This window comes from Petromyzon marinus, unplaced genomic scaffold (assembly GCF_048934315.1).
Source record: "Petromyzon marinus isolate PM22_M1 ecotype Great Lakes invasive population unplaced genomic scaffold, UKy_Petmar_22M1.pri1.0 PM_G_Scaffold_48, whole genome shotgun sequence".
NCBI lineage: Eukaryota > Metazoa > Chordata > Hyperoartia > Petromyzontiformes > Petromyzontidae > Petromyzon > Petromyzon marinus.
Genome location: NW_027423000.1, coordinates 120,428 through 140,612, shown reverse-complemented (window position 1 = coordinate 140,612; position 20,185 = coordinate 120,428). Strand labels below are relative to the sequence as shown.

General features: G+C 48.4%; 1 pseudogene; it reads right to left on the bottom strand.

Annotated features, from left to right (window-relative positions):
• Positions 1 to 9,987: 9,987 nt before the first annotated feature.
• On the bottom strand, positions 9,988 to 19,788 carry LOC142917393 (large ribosomal subunit protein eL43-like; annotated as a pseudogene).
• Positions 19,789 to 20,185: the final 397 nt, after the last annotated feature.

The window sequence follows — 20,185 nt, the reverse complement described above, 5'->3', positions numbered from 1 at the left end:
CAGGGATATTAGGTTCAGGGATATTAGGGCCAGGGATTTTAGGGCCCGGGATATTAGGACCAAGGATATTAGGGCAGGGATATTAGGGCGAGGGATGTTAGGGCCAGGGATATTAGGGCCAGGGATTTTAGGGCCAGGGATATTAGGGCCAGGGATATTAGGGCCAGGGATGTTAGGACCAGGGATATTAGGTCCAGGGTTATTAGGGCCAGGGATATTAGTGCCAGGGATATTAAGGCCAGGGATATTAGGGCCAGGGATATTAGGGCCAGGGATATTAGGGCCAGGTGTATTAGGGCCAGGGATATTAGGGCCAGGGATATTAGGGGCAGGGATATTAGGGCCAGGGATATTAGGGCCAGGGATATTAAGGCCAGGGATATTAAGGCCAAGGATAATAGGGCCAGGGATATTAGGGCCAGGGATATTAGGACAGGGATATTAGGGCCAGGTATATTAGGGCCAGGGATATAAGGGCCAGGAATATTAGGGCCAGGCATATTATGCCCAGGGATATTAGGGCCAGGGATACTAGGGCCAGGGATATTAGGGCCAGGGATATTAGGGCCAGGGATATTAGGACAGGGATATTAGGGCCAGGTATATTAGGGCCAGGGATATAAGGGCCAGGACTATTAGGGCCAGGCATATTATGCCCAGGGATATTAGGGCCAGGGATACTAGGGCCAGGGATATTAGGGCCAGGGATATTAAGGCCAGGGATATTAGGGCCAGGGATATTACGGCCAGGGATATTAGGGCCAGGGATATTAGGGCCAGGGATATTAGGGCCAGGGATTTTAGGGCAAGGGATATTAGGGCCCAGGGATATTAGGGCCAGGGATATTAGAGCCAGGGATATTAGGGCCAGGGATATTAGGGCCAGGGATATTAGGGCCAGGGATATTAGGGCCAGGGATTTTAGGGCCAGGTGTATTAGGGCCAGGGATATTAGGGCCAGGGATATTAGGGGCAGGGATATTAGGGCCAGGGATATTAGGGCCAGGGATATTAAGGCCAGGGATATTAAGGCCAAGGATAATAGGGCCAGGGATATTAGGGCCAGGGATATTAGGACAGGGATATTAGGGCCAGGTATATTAGGGCCAGGGATATAAGGGCCAGGACTATTAGGGCCAGGCATATTATGCCCAGGGATATTAGGGCCAGGGATATTAGGGCCAGGGATATTAGGGCCAGGGATATTAAGGCCAGGGATATTAGGCCCAGGGATATTAGGGCCAGGGATATTAGGTCCAGCGATGTTAGGGCCAGGGATATTAGGGCCAGGGATATTAGGGCCAGGGATATTAGGGCCAGGGATATTAGGGCAGGGATATTAGGTCCAGGGATATTAGGGCCAGGGATATTAGGGCCAGGGATGTTAGGGCCAGGGATATTAGCACCAGGGATATTAGGGCCAGGGATATTAGGGCCAGGGTTATTAGGGCCAGGGATATTAGGGCCAGGGATATTAGGGCGAGGGATATTAGGGCCAGGGATATTACGGCCAGGGATATTAGGGCCAGGGATATTAGGGCCAGGGATATTAGGGCCAGGGATTTTAGGGCAAGGGATATTAGGGCCCAGGGATATTAGGGCCAGGGATATTAGAGCCAGGGATATTAGGGCCAGGGATATTAGGGCCAGGGATATTAGGGCCAGGGATATTAGGGCCAGGGATATTAGGGCCAGGGATATCAGGGCCAGGGATAATAGGGCCAGGGATATTAGGGCCAGGGATATTAGGGCCAGGGATATTATGGCCAGGGATATTAGGGCCAGCGATATTAGGGCCAGGGATATTAGGGCCAGGAATATTAGGGCCAGGGATATTAGAGCCAGGGATATTAGGGCCAGGGATATTAGGGCCAGGGATATTAGGGCCAGGGATATTAGGGCCAGGGATTTTAGGGCAAGGGATATTAGGGCCAGGGATATTAGGGCCAGGGATATTAGAGCCAGGGATATTAGGGCCAGGGATATTAGGGCCAGGGATATTAGGGCCAGGGATATTAGGGCCAGGGATATTAGGGCCAGGGATATCAGGACCAGGGATATCAGGGCCAGGGATATTAGGGCCAGGGATATTAGGGCCAGGGATATTAAAGTGCCACAATAAGCCCATCCCTCTTGAAACAAGACCCGGAAGAAAATCCCAGCTTGGACACTTTTAAAGGTATCGAGGTGAAATATGAAGAGGTGATGGTGAAGAGGGAAGAAGTGAAGGTGAAGAGGGAAGAAGTGTACACATAGTGTACACACTGTACACACATACAGTGTACACACGTAGTGTACACACAGGGTACACAGTGGACACACACACAGTGTACACACAGTGACAGTGACACACACACAGTGTACACACAGTGTACACACACAGTGTAGATACACAGTGTACACACAGGGTACACAGTGACACAACAACAAACGCCATTCGCCACTAAGTGGCGGTGACGTCACCACGACGTTTGTGCCAGGCACAGTGACACACACACAGTGACACAGTGACACAAACAGTGTACACACACACGCAGTGTACACACTGTGTGTACACACACACAGTGTATACACACAGTGACACACATAGTGTACATACACAGTGTCCACACACACAGTGTATACACAATAATGTCCACGTTGTTGCTGAGCTCACACACCCAAGGGAGGGAGCAATGTAAAATGAATCTAAATCAACTTAGACTTCAACTCTGTGACGTCACCACTCTGCATTCCCTCATCGGCGTGAAACGCCAGGGGGAGGTGTACCTCGCTAGTGACGTCACTGCGCTCTTGAGCGTGACGTCACCTCCGCTTGTGTCACTGCCGATATCGTTCCAGTGGCAATCCTTATTAGGGCAAAGCAACGCCCAGTGACTGGCGGCTCATTAACATAATGTATCCGTTAAAGCCGTCGCGAGTTTATTGCGACAGGTTGAGCGACCACGCACCCAGCCCTCGACATATGTGCCGGCCTCATTAACATAATTTATTCAGTTACAGAGCCGCTCTTGGGAGAGAAGTGACGTTATACTACTTCCTGCTGTCGCGAGGTAACAGGAAGCTTCCGTGTGCGCGCTTGCACTGAAATCTGAGGTGAGAAATTCTCATCGTTGTGGTGGTGGTGGTGGTTGTTGTTGTTTACCAAAGTAGAGCCTCTCTCTCTCGTAGGGATGTCAGTTGAGTAGCAGCGAGCATGGGAATCGATGTCCAGGTTGGAACTTTACAACGCGGGGCCTAGCCACGCGGGGCCTTGCCTCCTGCCCTCGCCTGATTGCATTCACTTTAATTATCTCTCTTAAGTTTAATTTGTCTTCACCCGGCTTGCCACTTTGTAACTTTGTTTTATTGTAAATATTCACGGAGTTTTTTATTTTCTTTTGTTAGCAGGCCAAGCCCGCTTGAGCTGCTATACCGCTCTTGTTATCAGAAGCGACCTGCCCACAACAACACAAGGTGAGGCTTTGTCAACGTGTGTGAATGTTTTGACTTAAAACTTTGGTGACTGCAGGAATTAATATTCTTGGTTCTTTCGGTAAAGTCACGTAGATAGGAAATAAAATAAAAAATAAAATAAAAAATTAAAATAAAGCAAAAAACCCACGACGTTTCGATCGCAACACAAGTGGTCTTTATCTTATTGAATTTAATCTGTTATTTTTATTTTCTATCTACGTGACTTTACTGAAAGAACCAACAATACGTGCGTCAATGTATCTATCGGTCAAAGACGCTAAGCGCGTGCCGCTGTTGACTCTGAATGTGTGGAAGGGAACACCTTCACCAAGGGGAGAGAGAGACAGAGACACGGATAGCCTCGGCTATGTTGATTGATCCTCGATTCATTACTTGGTGGAGTGAGGAAGAATTAATGCTGAGCAGATGAAGGTGGCCAGGCATGGTTCTGGTCACACCACCACCTGTTTACTCATGGCAGTGTGTGACAGTGTCAAGTTTGTGTTTGCAGTAAAGTCTATTAACTCTGTTAAACACGGAGGTTATATCAAAACAATAGTTTATTTTTCGTTTTCCTCTGGAACTCTTATTAGAATGGAAACAGGAGGTGAACATAGCACACACATTCAGCTGATGTCGGATCTGTTCATCCCAGCATTCAAGGACATCTGAGCCTGGATTCACACCTCTAAGTTGTGATTGAACATTAATTTCTGCATAACACAAATAGTATTGTTTTCATATTCTTAGCTCTTTCGGTAAAGTCACGTTGAAGGAAAACAATAAAATAATAAAATATATATAAAACTATAAAAATTATCATGACGTTTTGACCATAACACAAAAGGTCGTCATCAGGTGTGGCAGTTTATTTTTAAAACGGTGTTTTTATTTATAAAAACGTCAGCGCCATGCGCAGCGATTTGGCAGTTTATTTAGAAGGACGAGTCCATCTATGTTCTGAAAAGAGGAGGGGGGAGACGAAAAATTAATGTATGCTGTCTGAAAGGCACCGTAAGCGTGAACAATAAATTAGGACCTGAAATCGTTTATCAAATCCTTTCAATAATTGCTAAGCCAGAATCCATCTTCTAGGTTGAAATTGTCTCTGTGCTTGTATATGTGGATAGCCTCATGAACGAATCTCTCATGGTAGCCAGATGGCTTACAAAGAACCCCTGTCTTGGAAAAGTCAATGTCATGTGAGCCTACTGAATTATAACAATGATCTGCCACGGCCGAGGTGTTGGTCCTACCGTGGTTAAGGTCTGCTTTGTGTTCACGAATGCGGTCCGAGACATGGCGTTTGGTTTCTCCAATGTAACTACTACCACAGAGGCAACTTAGTTTGTAGACACCAGGGTACTGTATGTCCGGAATCACATCTTTTACAGACGGAACCAGATCACGTATTTTATGTAATGTGTTGAAACGGACCTGGATCTTGTGTTTATTCAAGATTTTGGAGATCTTTTTGTGAGCCCCGCAATGTAGAGTAAAGTGATGGTTTTGAAATGCTCCTCAAGAGGGTCCTTCTTCATGATTTGAGTGATAGCTTTGCGGATTGTATAGGCGGAGTAACCATTAGCCTTAAGAGCTTGGTGTACGTGCTTAGAGCCCAATGCATATCCGACCAGGAACACATAGGCAGTCACTTTACCCTACATTGCGGGGATCACAAAAAAGATCTCCAAATTCTTGAATAAACACAAGATCCAGGTCCGTTTCAACACATTACATAAAATCCGTGATCTGGTTCCGTCTGTAAAAGATGTGATTCCGGGCATACAGTACCCTGGGGTCTACAAACTAAGTTGCCTCTGTGGTAGTAGTTACATTGGAGAAACCAAACGCCATGTCTCGGACCGCATTCGTGAACACAAAGCAGACCTTAAACACGGTAGGACCAACACCTCGGCCGTGGCAGATCATTGTTATAATTCAGTAGGCTCACATGACATTGACTTTTCCAAGACAGAGGTTCTTTGTAAGCCATCTGGCTACCATGAGAGATTCGTTCATGAGGCTATCCACATATACAAGCACAGAGACAATTTCAACCGAGAAGATGGATTCTGGCTTAGCAATCATTGGAAGGATTTGATAAACCATTTCAGGTCTTAATTGATTGTTCACGCTTACGGTGGCTTTCAGACAGCATACATTAATTTTTCGTCTCCCCCCTCCTCTTTTCAGAACATAGATGGACTAGTCCTTCTAAATAAACTGCCAAATCGCTGCGCATGGCGCTGATGGTTTTTTAATAAGTAAATACACCTTTTTAAGAATTAATAAATTAATGCAAACCGACACTTCTTTCTAATGTTTCTTGCCATTGTTTTTTTCACACCTGATGACGACCGTTTGTGTTATGGTAGAAACGTCATGATAATTTTTTTTGTTTTATATATATTGTATTATTTTACTGTTTCCCCTCAACGTGACTTTACCGAAAGAGCTAAGAATATGAATTACTGCACTCACGAAAGCTTTAAATCAAAAAGTATTGTTTTCAACACCCTTTGCTATGTCAGCTGAATTTAGCTTTCATAAATATTCCTTTTGTAGCCAGACAGCCGAAATTGTGTGCTTAGAGTTTTGAGTTAACATTCATCTTGAAGATATGAAGGCTTCCAGGCATATTAATGACATTTTCCCTCTCATTGTGTGACATAACAGCCCGTGGAGAGAAACCCTTCAGGTGCACTCTGTGCGGGAAGGCGTTTGCACGTTCATCAAATCTGATGAATTTGGGAAACTTTTCACTACATCATGAATATATTAATAAGTATAGACGTGTAAGTCACGTGTGCATTCCTCTGTGCCTGACGTGTAGATGGTGTGGATATTATTTTTTTCTGTCTGCGGCTGACGCTTCCTCTGCAGATTTGGTCTGATGAAGCAAAGGCACTCAGCGCAGCTCGGTACGACAAGTCAACAATGCGACCGGCGTGCATACAGCACGGACCGGACTGGAAATTTGACACGGCACCAGAGAACTCGCACAGGAGAGAAACCCTTCAAATGTACTGTGTGTAACAAGGCATTTGCATGGCCATCAGTTTTTCAGAACCACCAGAGAACACACACGGGAGAGAAACCCTTCAGGTGCACGATGTGCGTGAAGGCGTTTGCACAGTCATCTGATCTTGTAAAACACCAGAGAACACACACGGGAGAGAAACCCTTCAGGTGCACGATATGCGCGATGGCGTTTACACAGTCATGTAATCTTGTAACACACCAGAGAACACACACGGGAGAGAAACCCTTCAAGTGTACTCTGTGTGGGAAGGCGTTTACACTTTCATCCTCTCTTGTAATACACCAGAGAACACACACGGGAGAGAAACCCTTCAGGTGCACTCCGTGCGGGAAGGCGTTTGCACAGCAACCACATCTTATAGAACACCGGAAAACACAGAAGCATCAGATGATCCACAAGGAGTGGAGTCTGAAATCAGCTTGTGAAAGTCAAAGTGCCACAATAAGCCCATCCCTCTTGAAACAAGACCCGGAAGAAAATCCCAGCTTGGACACTTTTAAAGGTATCGAGGTGAAATATGAAGAGGTGATGGTGAAGAGGGAAGAAGTGAAGGTGAAGAGGGAAGAAGTGATGGTGAAGAGGGAAGAGGTGATGGTGAAGAGTGAAGAAGTGAAGGTGAAATGTGAAGAAGATGAAACTCTAAAATGGGACCTTCACATCGATGGAGGCAACGTGAAGCAGGAGGAGAATTCTGACTGTGAGGCAGAGCGAGGCAACTCCCAGCAGTTTGTGGAAGTGGAGGTGTGGGTGGACTTCCTAGACAATACAAAGTCAAGTGGAGACCCGGTAGATGTGTAAGCCAGAGACAATGTCGCTACAATAGATGCACCTTTGTCACAGGCCTTTAATGACAAGAACGTGAAGTTGAACACTCTGCTCCTAGTAAGAGCGGCCAGTCTTTGTGGACCTGTGGGTTGGGTCAATCTCTCACCAGGAGCGAGAGACAATAAGCCCCCAAGCATTCACTATGTTATCATAATAATTGCATTTACACGGTGCTTGCTTAACTGCCTCAGCAACTCGGGAGTTTTGTACCTCGTCTGAAGCACTCGAAGAGCATCCCCAAGTAGCAGCTGCCCCTGTGTGGCACAAGGTGGTGGCCCTGCACCGGCCTGCATGTGAACAAGAGCCTGTCAGTAGGGGGCGATGATTGATGCGTCATCTCAGTTGTGTCGTTTATAGGCAATCTTGATTCGACGCTTTCGTGACTGCAGGAATCCACACTCTTGAGTTCTTTCGGTAAAGTCACCACGTGGGTAGAAACATAACAGATCACGGCGTTTAGATCACAACACAAGCAATCGTCATCAGGTGGGACAACCACAGCAAGAGAAACTGCTGAAGTAGTAGGCGCCTACTCCAGCAGTTTCTTATTGCTGCTGTGCTTGTCCCACCTGATGATGATTGCTTGTGTTGCCATTCGAAACGCCGTGATCTATTATTTGTAGCGTAATGTTTAGAATTTGCTACATTTTGACCCAGACGCCAGCATGCAACGGCCTTCTCGTTTTGAATGACGCAACAATAGTTTGTTGTACATACACTGTTAAGCAGACGGTGCGTATTTGTAAAATTACTTCTTGTTAATACGATGTAACGTGATGCAGTCAATTTCGCTGCAGTAATTCAATGTTGTTAATATGCCCGTCAATGATTTAGAATGAATACTTGTCTGATTGTGCGCGTACATGTATCATTTTGTCTGAGGTCACACATTGAATAAGTGATGTTAGGACAAAGTGTGTGTGTGTGTTTTGGAAGTAACCTGTACAGAGAAGTCAGGTGAGACCCGTTGTTCTTGTGATACAGGTCAAAGGGTACTTTTGTGTTTCACGAAGCGTTTGCCTCTGGAGCAACTCATTTTCCTTGAAATAGGGAGCACGCTCGGATCATTCATCAGTTACAAGGCATACCACTTGAAGGTTACACGTATAGGAGGAGGTACATTCTCTACAACACAAATTGTAGTTTTGTCTTACGTGTTGACGTTGATTTTGTCTAACTGGGACTAGATATGGTCCTTGCTGATTCACGTCTGGATGTTCGTAACCATCGGTTGAAGCAAACCCCACTGCTGTTGTTGAGACGCTGTGCACCAATAAAGGTCCAACACGTTGACGGCCTTCAGGCCAGGAAAGTCACAACATTTGCACACGAAGGACGCATTCAACATTTGCACACGAAGGACGCATTCACGCAAGTACCCCATGCTCCGTTTTGAAGTTTTAGAATGAAACATCTTTGAATTGTGTTGTGTTTTGAGTTAGATGATTTTATTTCTTCATTAAAAGCTTGTATCAATTTACATCTGGAAGACTTCATTTCGTGTGAATTTTCTCTCGTCATTAAGTAGATGGCCTTGCCGGGGGTTCGGTTCAATGCGGACACACACTGTATACACACACACAGTATACACACACAGTGTACACACACACAGTGTACACACACAGTGTACACACAAACAGTGACACAGTGTACACACACACAGTGTACACACACAGTGTATACACAATAATGTCCACGTTGTTGTTGCTGAGCTCACACACCCAAGGGAGGGAGCAGTAGAAAATGAATCTAAATCAACTTAAACTCCAACTCTGTGACGTCACCACTCTGCCATACCTCATCGGCGTGAAACGCAAGGGGGAGGTGTACCTTGCTAGTGACGTCATGTCACCAAGGTATTCACCCCTCCTCCGTCCACCGAGCTCTTGAGCGTGACGTCACCTCCGCCTGGGTCACTGCCGATATCGGTCCAGTGGCAATCCTTATTTGGGCAAAGCTACGCCCAGTGACTGGCGGCTCATTAACATAATGTGTTCGTTAAAGCCGTCGCGAATTTATTGCGACGGGTTCAGCGCCCACGCCCCCATCCCTCGACGTATGGTCTGGTCTCATTAACATAATTTATTCACTTCGAGAGCCGCTCGTGGGAGGGAAGTGACGTCATACTACTTACTGCTGTCGCGAGGCAACAGGAAGCTGCCGTGTGCGCGCTTGCACTGAAATCCGAGGTGAGAAATTCTCATCGTTGTGGTGGTGGTGGTGGTTGTGGTGGTTGTTGTTGTTTACCAAGGTAGAGCCTAGCTCTCTCTCGTAGGGATGTCAGTTGAGTAGCAGCGAGCATGGGAATCGATGTCCAGGTTGGAACTTTACAGCGCGGGGCCTAGCCACGCGGGGCCTTGCCTCCTGCCCTCGCCTGATTACAAAATCTAAACGTGTTGGTTTGTGATGTTTCAAATACTTGTTCATTACCAATGTCCTCAACACTTAATACAACTCTGCAGTACAACTTGAGATGCCTTGCACCAGCTCACCCAAGTGGCACCATGTGAATGAACGCAGCATCACTGGTCACTAAGTGGGCATTAGCGATGTGAGGGGGGGGGTGGCAGCAATGGTGCTTTGTCATTTCCCAATTCGCGAGCAATGATGCAGAAATGAAGAGCACACTGCACAGAACAAAAAACGCACAGGCACTGATGCTGGTTCATATACACTTTATTGTGATCTCCCTGGTGTGCTAGGACGGTGGTGTGAGCAGTGTGGGAAGGGTCCCTCGCTGGTCCTTCAGCTCACGCAGGCGGCGGATGGCAGACCTCACTGTGACAGCCGAGGTCGTGCTGAAGGAGGAACGGGCGGTTACACACATTGGGTGACATCGTAATAAACACTTCTAAACCTTCATCCTAATAATACACACCTTGGTCATTTTGAAAATAATTACCTTTGAAAATATTACAGAAAACGATAAGGAACGGTAAAAGCATCTTAGGCTTTGGCTCAACATAGCGTGCAAGACGTACTTGTAGGTCCATGCACCTCCTGCCACGGTCTTCGTGCACGAGCCGCAGTGCCAGATGCCCACCACCCTCCTCTTCATCTTGGTCTGGCTTTCACAAGGACAACACGAGCACCACAGGTACACTGAGCGGAAATCACCGGTCAAGGCACACAGTTAACAAGCGTGAGCACAACACGTGTGCGTGTACTAAAACACGAGGACCCCAATTTGTTAAGGACAACACGAGGGCAATTTATGGGAATTGTGGATGGAAATCTTCACTGGTAGTGCATTTATCATGAGCAACCACGGCAAATTGGTAGGGCAGAGGAAGCGATGGGAGTTGTGTCTAGCAAATGAGAATGTCTAGAAGAGTGTTTAATGAACAGTGATCGGTGTACACAGGCGACAAAACCCTGGGTTAGTCACGTGTAACGTCTGAAATTAAAATTGAAATAAGCCATATCCCATTTACCCAGACAGAAACAGCCACTGCCACTCCTTGGGGTAACGACGTTTAACTTTTTATCGGTCCTTTAAAGTCTTGCTTTATTAGCCGATGACCTGTTATTGTAGTCGGTTTAAGGGTCGAGGCAGTCGTACCTGAGACTGCTTTTTCTGCCCTGCAACTCCAAGGACAGTAGTCCAGGCCCAATTTTATTCGCAAAAAAACCTATTGAGGCAACCATTGCCGGTGACGACCACCACCCAATTGCAATCTTGACCTTTGCAGGCTGGCACTCACAACTTGACCCAACCAGCGCGAGCCACCGGATAACGCCCAGACGTGCCCCTATTGCCACGTGGGTTGGCGCCCCTCACCTTGCCGCAGAAGGAGCACGTGTACTTGGCGTGCTGGCTGATCTAGATTTTCTTCACCATCTTACGCAGGGACGCGCCGTACCGCGTGCCATACTTGCCCACAATGCCAACCTTCTTCGTGCGCTTTGCCTAACGGAGAAAGAGAGCCGAAAGCAAAGACCACACAAAACGTCATTTTCCTGGACACGCAGCGTTTTATATCCGCTCAGATGCTTCGCACCAAGGTCACATTACGACAGACTTCCCAAACAAAACAATATTCAAGTTTATATTTTACTCGCCCTTATAAGAACAATTGCCACCCATAAGTCTACAATTACCTATGGCACGCTTTCAGCACGAAGAGGTTGGGCAAAATCGAATAGGTCGCAGTAGACAAAGGCTAAAGGATAGTTTAACGAACCACACCACCAGAACGGTTTACGTACAACAGTAAACATTAAGGTCTGGTGGCGTGGAATACCCTACACATCGGCAATTTACTGCATTGCAGATTAAACATTAAGTTTAACACGTAGGCTTTCGCGACCACTATCATCCATAGTAGAGTGTTTTGGGTTAGATGGCGTAAATATATAAAAGTGTCGATAAAACCCGCCACCACCCGACAGCCAACTAGTAAGGGTTGTCACGTAAACTGAACATGCCAATTCGTTACTAGTACAGCACTAGTGTATTGTATAGTGTAGTGTATTGTGTAGTATACTAGTACAGCACATCAGTGTTGGAGAGCCAAGCCACAACATTTACAATCTGAGTACGACGTTTTGCCAGTAATTACACCTAGCTTCATCAGGTGACAACCAGATTTGTGCCGTACTAGTAACGAATTGGCATGTTCTGATTACGTGACAAACCTTACTAATCGGCCGGTGGCAGGTTTAACGATACATTTGCATATTTACGCGATCTAATCCAAGAAGACCTGTACGGAGATTAAACATTGTCAACACTCGGGAAATTATTTAAATCCGCACAAAAACGTTAAATATATTATTCAGATGCCTGGTCTCGTGTGTTGAGCCATGTGCACATAAAACCAATCAAGAACCCAGCGAGGAATATTTTTGAAGGGAAACCTGCGGCAACTCTCCAAGCAGGTTTGGGACGCCAACAGTCATCAGGTCAATACACTGCTGGATCAGAGAATGACCGCGCCAACACGCACGTCTCGTGCTGCTGCTACTCTCCCACACCAAGTTGGAAGGTGTCGAGGCATCACAAGCACCGTACAAGGGTAGTACTACTGCACCGATCCCCAACCGAGTCCCGCGGCCTATATGATGCTTATGGCGTTTTCTGTCCACAGCTGCTGGACACGCGGTTTCTTAAGACGCCATCACTTGCGGTGCAACCTGCAGCCAAACCGGCTACTTGCGCGAGCTCGGTGGCGGGTTGAATACATGCTCGTCCAACCGATGAAATAGATCGACACCGTGGCCGTCTAAGCCACACTCGCAACCCAGCGAAGGCGTCTGTCACCATCAATCGTTTCGCCGCGCAACACAAACAGGCGAGTCGCAAGGTCGTTAAAAAGAGGCGGACTGCTTTCATCTAACAGTGGATAGACCACGGCAAAAACAACGCACATATAAAACTCGCACCAATGAATAAAGCAGCGCGGAACGTAATCGGCCCTAATATCCCTGGCCCTAATATCCCTGGCCCTAATATCCCTGGCCCTAACATCGCTGGACCTAATATCCCTGGCCCTAATATCCCTGGGCCTAATATCCCTGGCCTTAATATCCCTGGCCCTAATATCCCTGGCCCTAATATCCCTAGCGAGTGTCCATGTTGGTTAGGTCATTTTTCTAGTGTCCATGTTGGTTAGGTTATTTAGTGAGTGTCCATGTTGGTTAGGTTATTTAGCGAGTGTCCATGATGGTTAGGTTATTTAGCGAGTGTCCATGATGGTTAGGTTATATATTGAGTGTCCATGATGGTTAGGTTATTTATTGAGTGTCCATGATGGTTAGGTTATTTAGCGAGTGTCCATGATGGTGAGGTTATTTAGCGAGTGTCCATGTTGGTTAGGTTAGTTAGTGAGTGTCCATGATAGTTAGGTTATTTATTGAGTGTCCATGATGGTTAGGTTATTTAGCGAGTGTCCCTGATGGTGAGGTTATTTTGTGAGTGTCCATGATGGTTATGTTATTTAGCGAGTGTCCATGTTGGTTAGGTTATTTAGCGAGTGTACATGATGGTTAGGTTATTTTGCAAGTGTCCATGATGGTTAGGTTATTTAGCGAGTGTCCATGATGGTTAGGTTATTTAGCGAGTGTCCATGTTGGTTAGGTTATTTAGCGAGTGTACATGATGGTTAGGTTATTTTGCAAGTGTCCATGATGGTTAGGTTATTTAGCGAGTGTCCATGATGGTTAGGTTATTTAGCGAGTGTCCATGTTGGTTAGGTCATTTTGCAAGTGTCCATGTTGGTTAGGTTATTTAGTGAGTGTCCATGATGGTTAGGTTATTTAGCAAGTTGTCCCTGATGGTTAGGTTACTTATCGAGTGTCCATGTTGGTTAAGTTATTTATCGAGTATCCATGATGGTTAGGTTATTTAGCGAGTGTCCATAATGGTTAGGTTATTTAGCGAGTGTCCATGATGGTTAGGTTATTTAGCGAGTGTCCATGATGGTGAGGTTATTTAGCAGTGTCCATGATGGTTAGGTTATTTTAGCGAGTGTCCATGATGGTTATGTTATTTAGCGATTGTCCAAGATGGTTAAGTTATTTAGCGAGTGTCCAAGATGGTTAAGTTATTTAGCAGTGTCCATGATGGTTAGGTTATTTAGCGAGTGTCCATGATGGTTAGTTAATTTAGCGAGTGTCCATGATGGTTAGGTTGTTTAGCGAGTGTCCATGATGGTTAGGTTATTTAGCGAGTGTCCATGATGGTGAGGTTATTTAGCAGTGTCCATGATGGTTAGGTTATTTTAGCGAGTGTCCATGATGGTTAGTTAATTTAGCGAGTGTTTCATGATGGTTAGGTTATTTAGCGAGTGTCCATGATGGTGAGGTTATTTTGCGACTGTCCATGTTCGTTCGGTTATCTAGCGAGTGTCCATGTTGTTTAGGTTATTTAGCGAGTGTCCATGTTGGTGTGTATGTTGAACTTCTATCACACCGTACATAGCCATCCATGATCATCGGAGGTGCGGGGGAAGGACAACAAACTAAGCACAAAAGCAGTTCTCAAGAAAATGTATTTTCGATCGAGATTTTAAAAATGCGTAGCTCCAGTAACTTCCTAATATCGGAAGAACATTCCAGATGGCTGCAGAAGTGCATCTGAAAACGTGCAATGCAGCGACCGTCTTTATTCGACGACTAGCCAAAAGCTGGTGCGAGGATGACCAGAGTTTGCATGAGCGTTTATGCTTTTTGATGATACCAGCAAGGTATTGTGGTTCATTTGTGGCAAGCGCTTTGTATGTAATGGGTGCAACCTTATAATGAATGAGTTCGGGAACAGGAAGCCAATGCAGTTCAGTGAGCACTGGACAAACATGGTCGGATTTTGCAGTTCCCGTCATGACGCCTGCCAAATAATTTTGTACACACTGCAGCTTGGCAATGTTTTTTGGCAGATGTGCCTAACCCCTAACCTTAAACCCTAACCGCCGACCTTAACCCCTAACCCTAACCTCTAACCCTACCCATAACCCTAACAGCTAACGTTAACAGCTAACCTTATCCCCTAACCATAACCCCGAACGCTAACTCCTAAGCATAACCCTCTAACCCTAAAAATTAACCCTAACCCCTAACCCTTTCCCAACCCCGAATCCAAATGAACCCTAACCCCTAACCGCTAACCCTACTGTTGTATATATAGGTGTTATGAAAATTGATGAAAATAATGAAAATTAAATGAAATTTGAAATGTGCCTAATTTATCCGAAATTATGTTAATCAGTGTAATTATGCACATAAATTATGCAGATTCGAGAGATAATCGTATTAATTTATGAGAGTGGGCGTGGGTATGATAATGCAGGTCGTTATGGATTATGTGGTCGAGCCTCGGTGACGAGGTTTGGTTATGAATTGGAATAACGCAATTGATCGTATGCAGTTCTGTAGGTGTTGTGAGCATGAATGAAAGGGAGTCGATTCATGGTTTTAGTCGCCGGACGTTGACCACCATCTCCCGGCCTCTCTCCCCCCCTTGAATCAGTACCGTCCAGGGGGAGATCTGTCGTCCCACGGTCCAGGGTCCCCGCCAGTAGGTGGTTAGCTTCCCCGCCTGCCCGGCCCTGACGCGAGGGGTGTGCAGCCATACCTTAGAGCCCGCCGAGTAGAAGGAGGGCTCCATTCGGGGGCGGGTCCCCTGCTCCTGCCTCTGGTGTGCGGCCTCGCCTTGCGGGTAGGCCCGGCCCCTCGCTCCTCGTAGGGTCTCCATCAGATGCTCCACGGGGCGGCTCCCTTCCTCCCATTGCGGCGGAGGGACACCGAACAGCAGATCTGTGGGTAGGCGAGACTCACGACCAAACATCATTAGGAACGGGGTCTGTCCCGTAGATGTGTGTACCGTGGTGGTGTAGGCGAACAGAGCATAGGGGAGGTGTTCGTCCCAGTCCCGTTGATTCGGGGCCGCCATGCGTTTAAGCTTCCCGGCTAGAGTCTGGTTCATCCTCTTTACCATCCCATTTGCCTGGGGGTGGTACGCCGTAGTTGGTCCTTCTGGATCCCGAACTCCCGGCACAGCGCCTGGAATAGCTCTGCCTCGAACTCACTACCCTGGTCGGTAATGACTCGTTCGGGGATCCCGTGCTTCAGTACGTAGTGTTCCACGAACGCTCGGGCCACTACGAGGGCTGTCTTATCGGGGATGGCCACCGCTACGGGATAGCGTGTGAAGTACTCCACCGCTACGAGAATATATCGGTTGCCCCGGTGGGATCGCGGGAATGGCCCTTGCAGGTCGATCCCAACCAGCTGATTCGTTCGACTGATGCGGAACGGTCTCAGGGGTACCTGGTATCGCGCTGGTTTCGGCCCGCATTGCTGGCACGCGCGGCAGCCCTGTACCCAGGCGGGCACGTCTTGTGCTAACTTGGGCCAGAGATACTGGCGACGCAGGGTTTCCCGAGTGCGCCATTCCCCATCATGGCCCCCGAGCGGGTGGTCGTGCACCAGTCTTAGCAGCTGGGGTCGCACCTGGGCGGGAACACAGATGCACCCAGGCTGGCCGGCTTCAGTCAGCTCTCGTACTACCCCGTTCTGCATGCACAACCGGGCATACAAACCACTCCAGGGTCCTGGTAGGGCGTCCTTCTTCTCCCGTAGGGCCGCTTCCACCGCCGCCAGATCCGGATCCCGCAGCTGGGTCCGTCTCAGCTGCACGTCGTCCAGGCCCGGAAAGGCGCAGCCGACGTCCTCCTGGATCCGATCGGGTGGGGTTGCGCGACCCGTCGGGCCCCGGGGTGTGGGCCCCGTGCCCGCCGAGTGGTCCGCCAGGTCCCTGGTTCCTCCTACCGGGGTGTCTGTGGCACATACTGCACTGCCTCTCACCGGGGGAGGGTTAGTCTCGGTGCGCTCCTGGGGGCCTGCCACCTGCCGGCAACGCCCCCCCGTGAAGCACGGGCAGACTTCCTCCAACCTTGTCTCGGCGCACACCGCGGGCCGCCTCGACAAGGCGTCCGCGTTTGCGTGCGTACGCCCAGCTCGGTACTCTATTTGCAGGTTGTACTCCTGCAACTGCGCCAGCCATTGCGCCATCTGCCCCCCCCACCCTGCACCTGTGACAGCACCGCGGCCAGCCCACTGCTGCAGGCGTCGGTGTCCAAGATAAAGTCCGTGGTGAAATCTGGGAAAGCTAGGGTGGGGGTGTGGGTGAGGTGGTCTTTGAGGGCGGTGAAGGCCGTCTGGCAGGCCTCCGTCCATCGATAGGGGTTCTTAGGGGAGGTGAGTTGGGTGAGGGGAAGTGCAATCTCGCTGAATCCCTTTACAAATCGACGATAATAGGTGGCGAGTCCCAAGAATGACCTGATCTCCGTCAGATTCCTGGGCCGTGGCCATTCCACTACGGCGCGCACCTTTTCCGGATCGGTGCGCACCCCCGCCTCGCTGACTCGGTGTCCGAGGTACCCTACCTCGCACTGCGCAATGTAGCACTTACGCGGCTTGAGCTTGAGATGGGCTGCTCGTAGTCGCTGGAACACCTCTCGCAACCTGGACCAGTGCTCGGACAGAGATCTGCTGAACACTATCACGTCATCCAGGTAAATCAGGCACTGTTCCCACTGTAAGCCCCGCATTACCAACTCCATCAACCGCTGGAACGTCGCGGGCGCGTTAGTGAGTCCGAACGGAAGCACTCGAAACTCGAACAGCCCCATCGGGGTGGTAAACGCGGTTTTCGGCCGATCCTCCTCCGCCATCTCCACCTGCCAGTACCCGGACGCCAGATCGAGGGTGGAAAAATACCGTGCTCCTGCGAGGCTGTCAAAGGTGTCGTCGATGCGCGGTATGGGGAAGGCGTCGCCGAGGGTGACTGCTTGTTTCGTCACTAGCACCACCGGGGCAGACCAGGGGCTCGTCGAGGGGTGAATTATGTTATCACGTAGCATGTCCACGACTGCCTCCTTGATCTGGGTCCGTTCGGGCACGCCCACCCGGTATGCGGGGAGTTTGATCGGTCGGGCTGCACCTGTGTCAATTTGGTGCTTAACAAGGTCTGTTCGGCCTACATCTGAATCGTGCTCGCTGAACACGTCGGTGTACTCCCGTAACAACCCACACAGCTGATCGGCCTCCCCCTTAGGTAAATCTGCCCAAGGCACATGTAACGCATCATGCAGGGGAGCAATCTCGGCCCGGGGGGTTGGGCCAACCTGCCAGGCCAGATCCTGGTTGTCCTCGGAGTGGCCAGGGTCTTCCGAGTCGTTAGAGTGGCGCGCGTGCAGGGGGTGTATGGTGGCTACTGTGGCGCGTCGTCGTAGCAACGCCGGGGTACTGTGTGGGTTAAACACCCGCATAACGTATATGAACAGTCTAGGACGTATATAAACAGTCTAGAACGTATATGAACAGTCTAGAACGTATATGAACAGTCTAGAACGTATATGAACAGTCTAGAATGTATATGAACAGTCTAGAACGTATATGAACAGTCTAGAACGTATATGAACAGTCTAGAACGTATATGAACAGTCTAGAACGTATATGAACAGTCTAGAACGTATATGAACAGCCTAGAACGTATATGAACAGTCTAGAACGTATATGTTTGCAAGTTGAGGCTTTGCTACCCTGCAACTTTCACGCAAGGCGCTGCAGCGGCTGTTGCTGCCCGCTGCCAAATTCAACTCCCGCTTGCTCGAGTTGCATGAAGACCAAAACAACGAGAACTGATTGCTCTGTTTATGGCCAAAACGCTGCCGTGATGGCAAGCGTCATTCAATTCCTCGCCGTGTTCGCGGTAGCAACTATGTAACGCACGCGTTAACACGTTTGTAATCTTTCACCCTGTCCTGAAATTGTATTTAAATAAAATAATAATAAAATTTACATAAGTGCTTCCGAAATGCTCAATTTTACCAACGCTTACAATGCTGCCTCATTGAGGCCAGACTAACGTGAATTTAACGACTCCATTAAAGTAAAACAGTTGCCGTCCAACAGGAGCAATTTCCATTCGACCGTCGGGTTTTTCTCGCTGGGAAAGACGCAAACGCCTCGCTCGCACAGAGAGGTTCAAAACATTAACAAAGCACCGACAGGCCCCACAGAACGCGACCGACGGTTTGGCACCACGCACCCCGGCGGCCCGTCGCTCCCGTGCGGCAGGTTTTAACGAAACGGAAACTTAACGGGACAGCGAAGATCGGCACGCAAAACAAAAAAGCTGCATTTTAATTGAAAGCTTTCGTGACTGCAAGGATTCATCTTCTTTGGTTCTTTCGGTAAAGTCACGTAGAATGAGAATATTATTGTGTTATTTTATTTTATCAATTTATTATTTTATTCTCATTCTACGTGACTTTACCGAAAGAACCAAAGAACAAAAAAGCTGCATTTGCAAGCTGCATCTTTGCAAAGACTCCACCGCCACGGTAACGTTGAGCACCACAATTTAACTTTGCAGGGGAGGGGGGGGACGAGTGCCGCGTCCGTTCAGAGTCTCGATGTTTTTCCCCGCGGTCGCGGTAGCGGTGCTCCGTTTAGCTCGGCCGGAGGCGACGACGCCGTGGGGCACGCCGTGCACGGGAGCCGGACACGATTGGGGCCTAGTCCCGCTTGGAAGGTTCAGCAGAATCCGCCGAGGATCTTGCAAATGTATGTAGAAATACAATAAGATTATATTGAAACAAAAAACAATCACGACGTTTCGATCACAACGCAAGCGATCTTCATAAGGTGTCAAGAACAAATCACGGCGGTAAATACAGCAAAAAGATGAGAGACGAGAATTCAACAAACCTGAAAAATATTACGTGAAGCACATCCAGTCAGGCCAACAACACAGCTAGACACTTCCTGGCGGACCACGAATTTCAGAAGAGTGTTACATTTCGTGTTCAACCAATGAGTAATTTTATGCAGTCACGAAAGCTTTAATACTTTATGATCTTGCGAACGCCCAACGCGGCCAGACCCGCCACGGCCCCGAACCCCGCGACGGCCACCGGCGTGTTTCTGAGCGAGCTGCCGGGCAGTCCCCCGCCCATACTCCCGCACGAACCACCCGTCCCGCGTCCGGGGGAACGCGAGCGCAGTCCGCCGTCAGTACGGTCGTGCGTGTGCACGGCGTCGGTCCCGGAAATGGCAGTGGCACGGCTAGCGATTGTACAGGCGGTGCAACTGGCGCGCTCAAGAGGCAGATGAAGGCCCAGCTGCCGAAGTTCGAAAAGAGGAGAGTGGGACACATTTGCTCTGCAACGGCGTTTTCGCAAACTTAATATGCAGGTCTTGGATTGACGAATTGGGTTATTTTTTTTGGAAACATTTGACTGCTTCGAACAAACGCTTCTCCTAAAACATGGACCCGCTGAAGACCCCACAGGCAATGGCGAGAAACATATACAGATGGTATAAACGACGGGGCGATTTCTGCCGTCCGAGAGA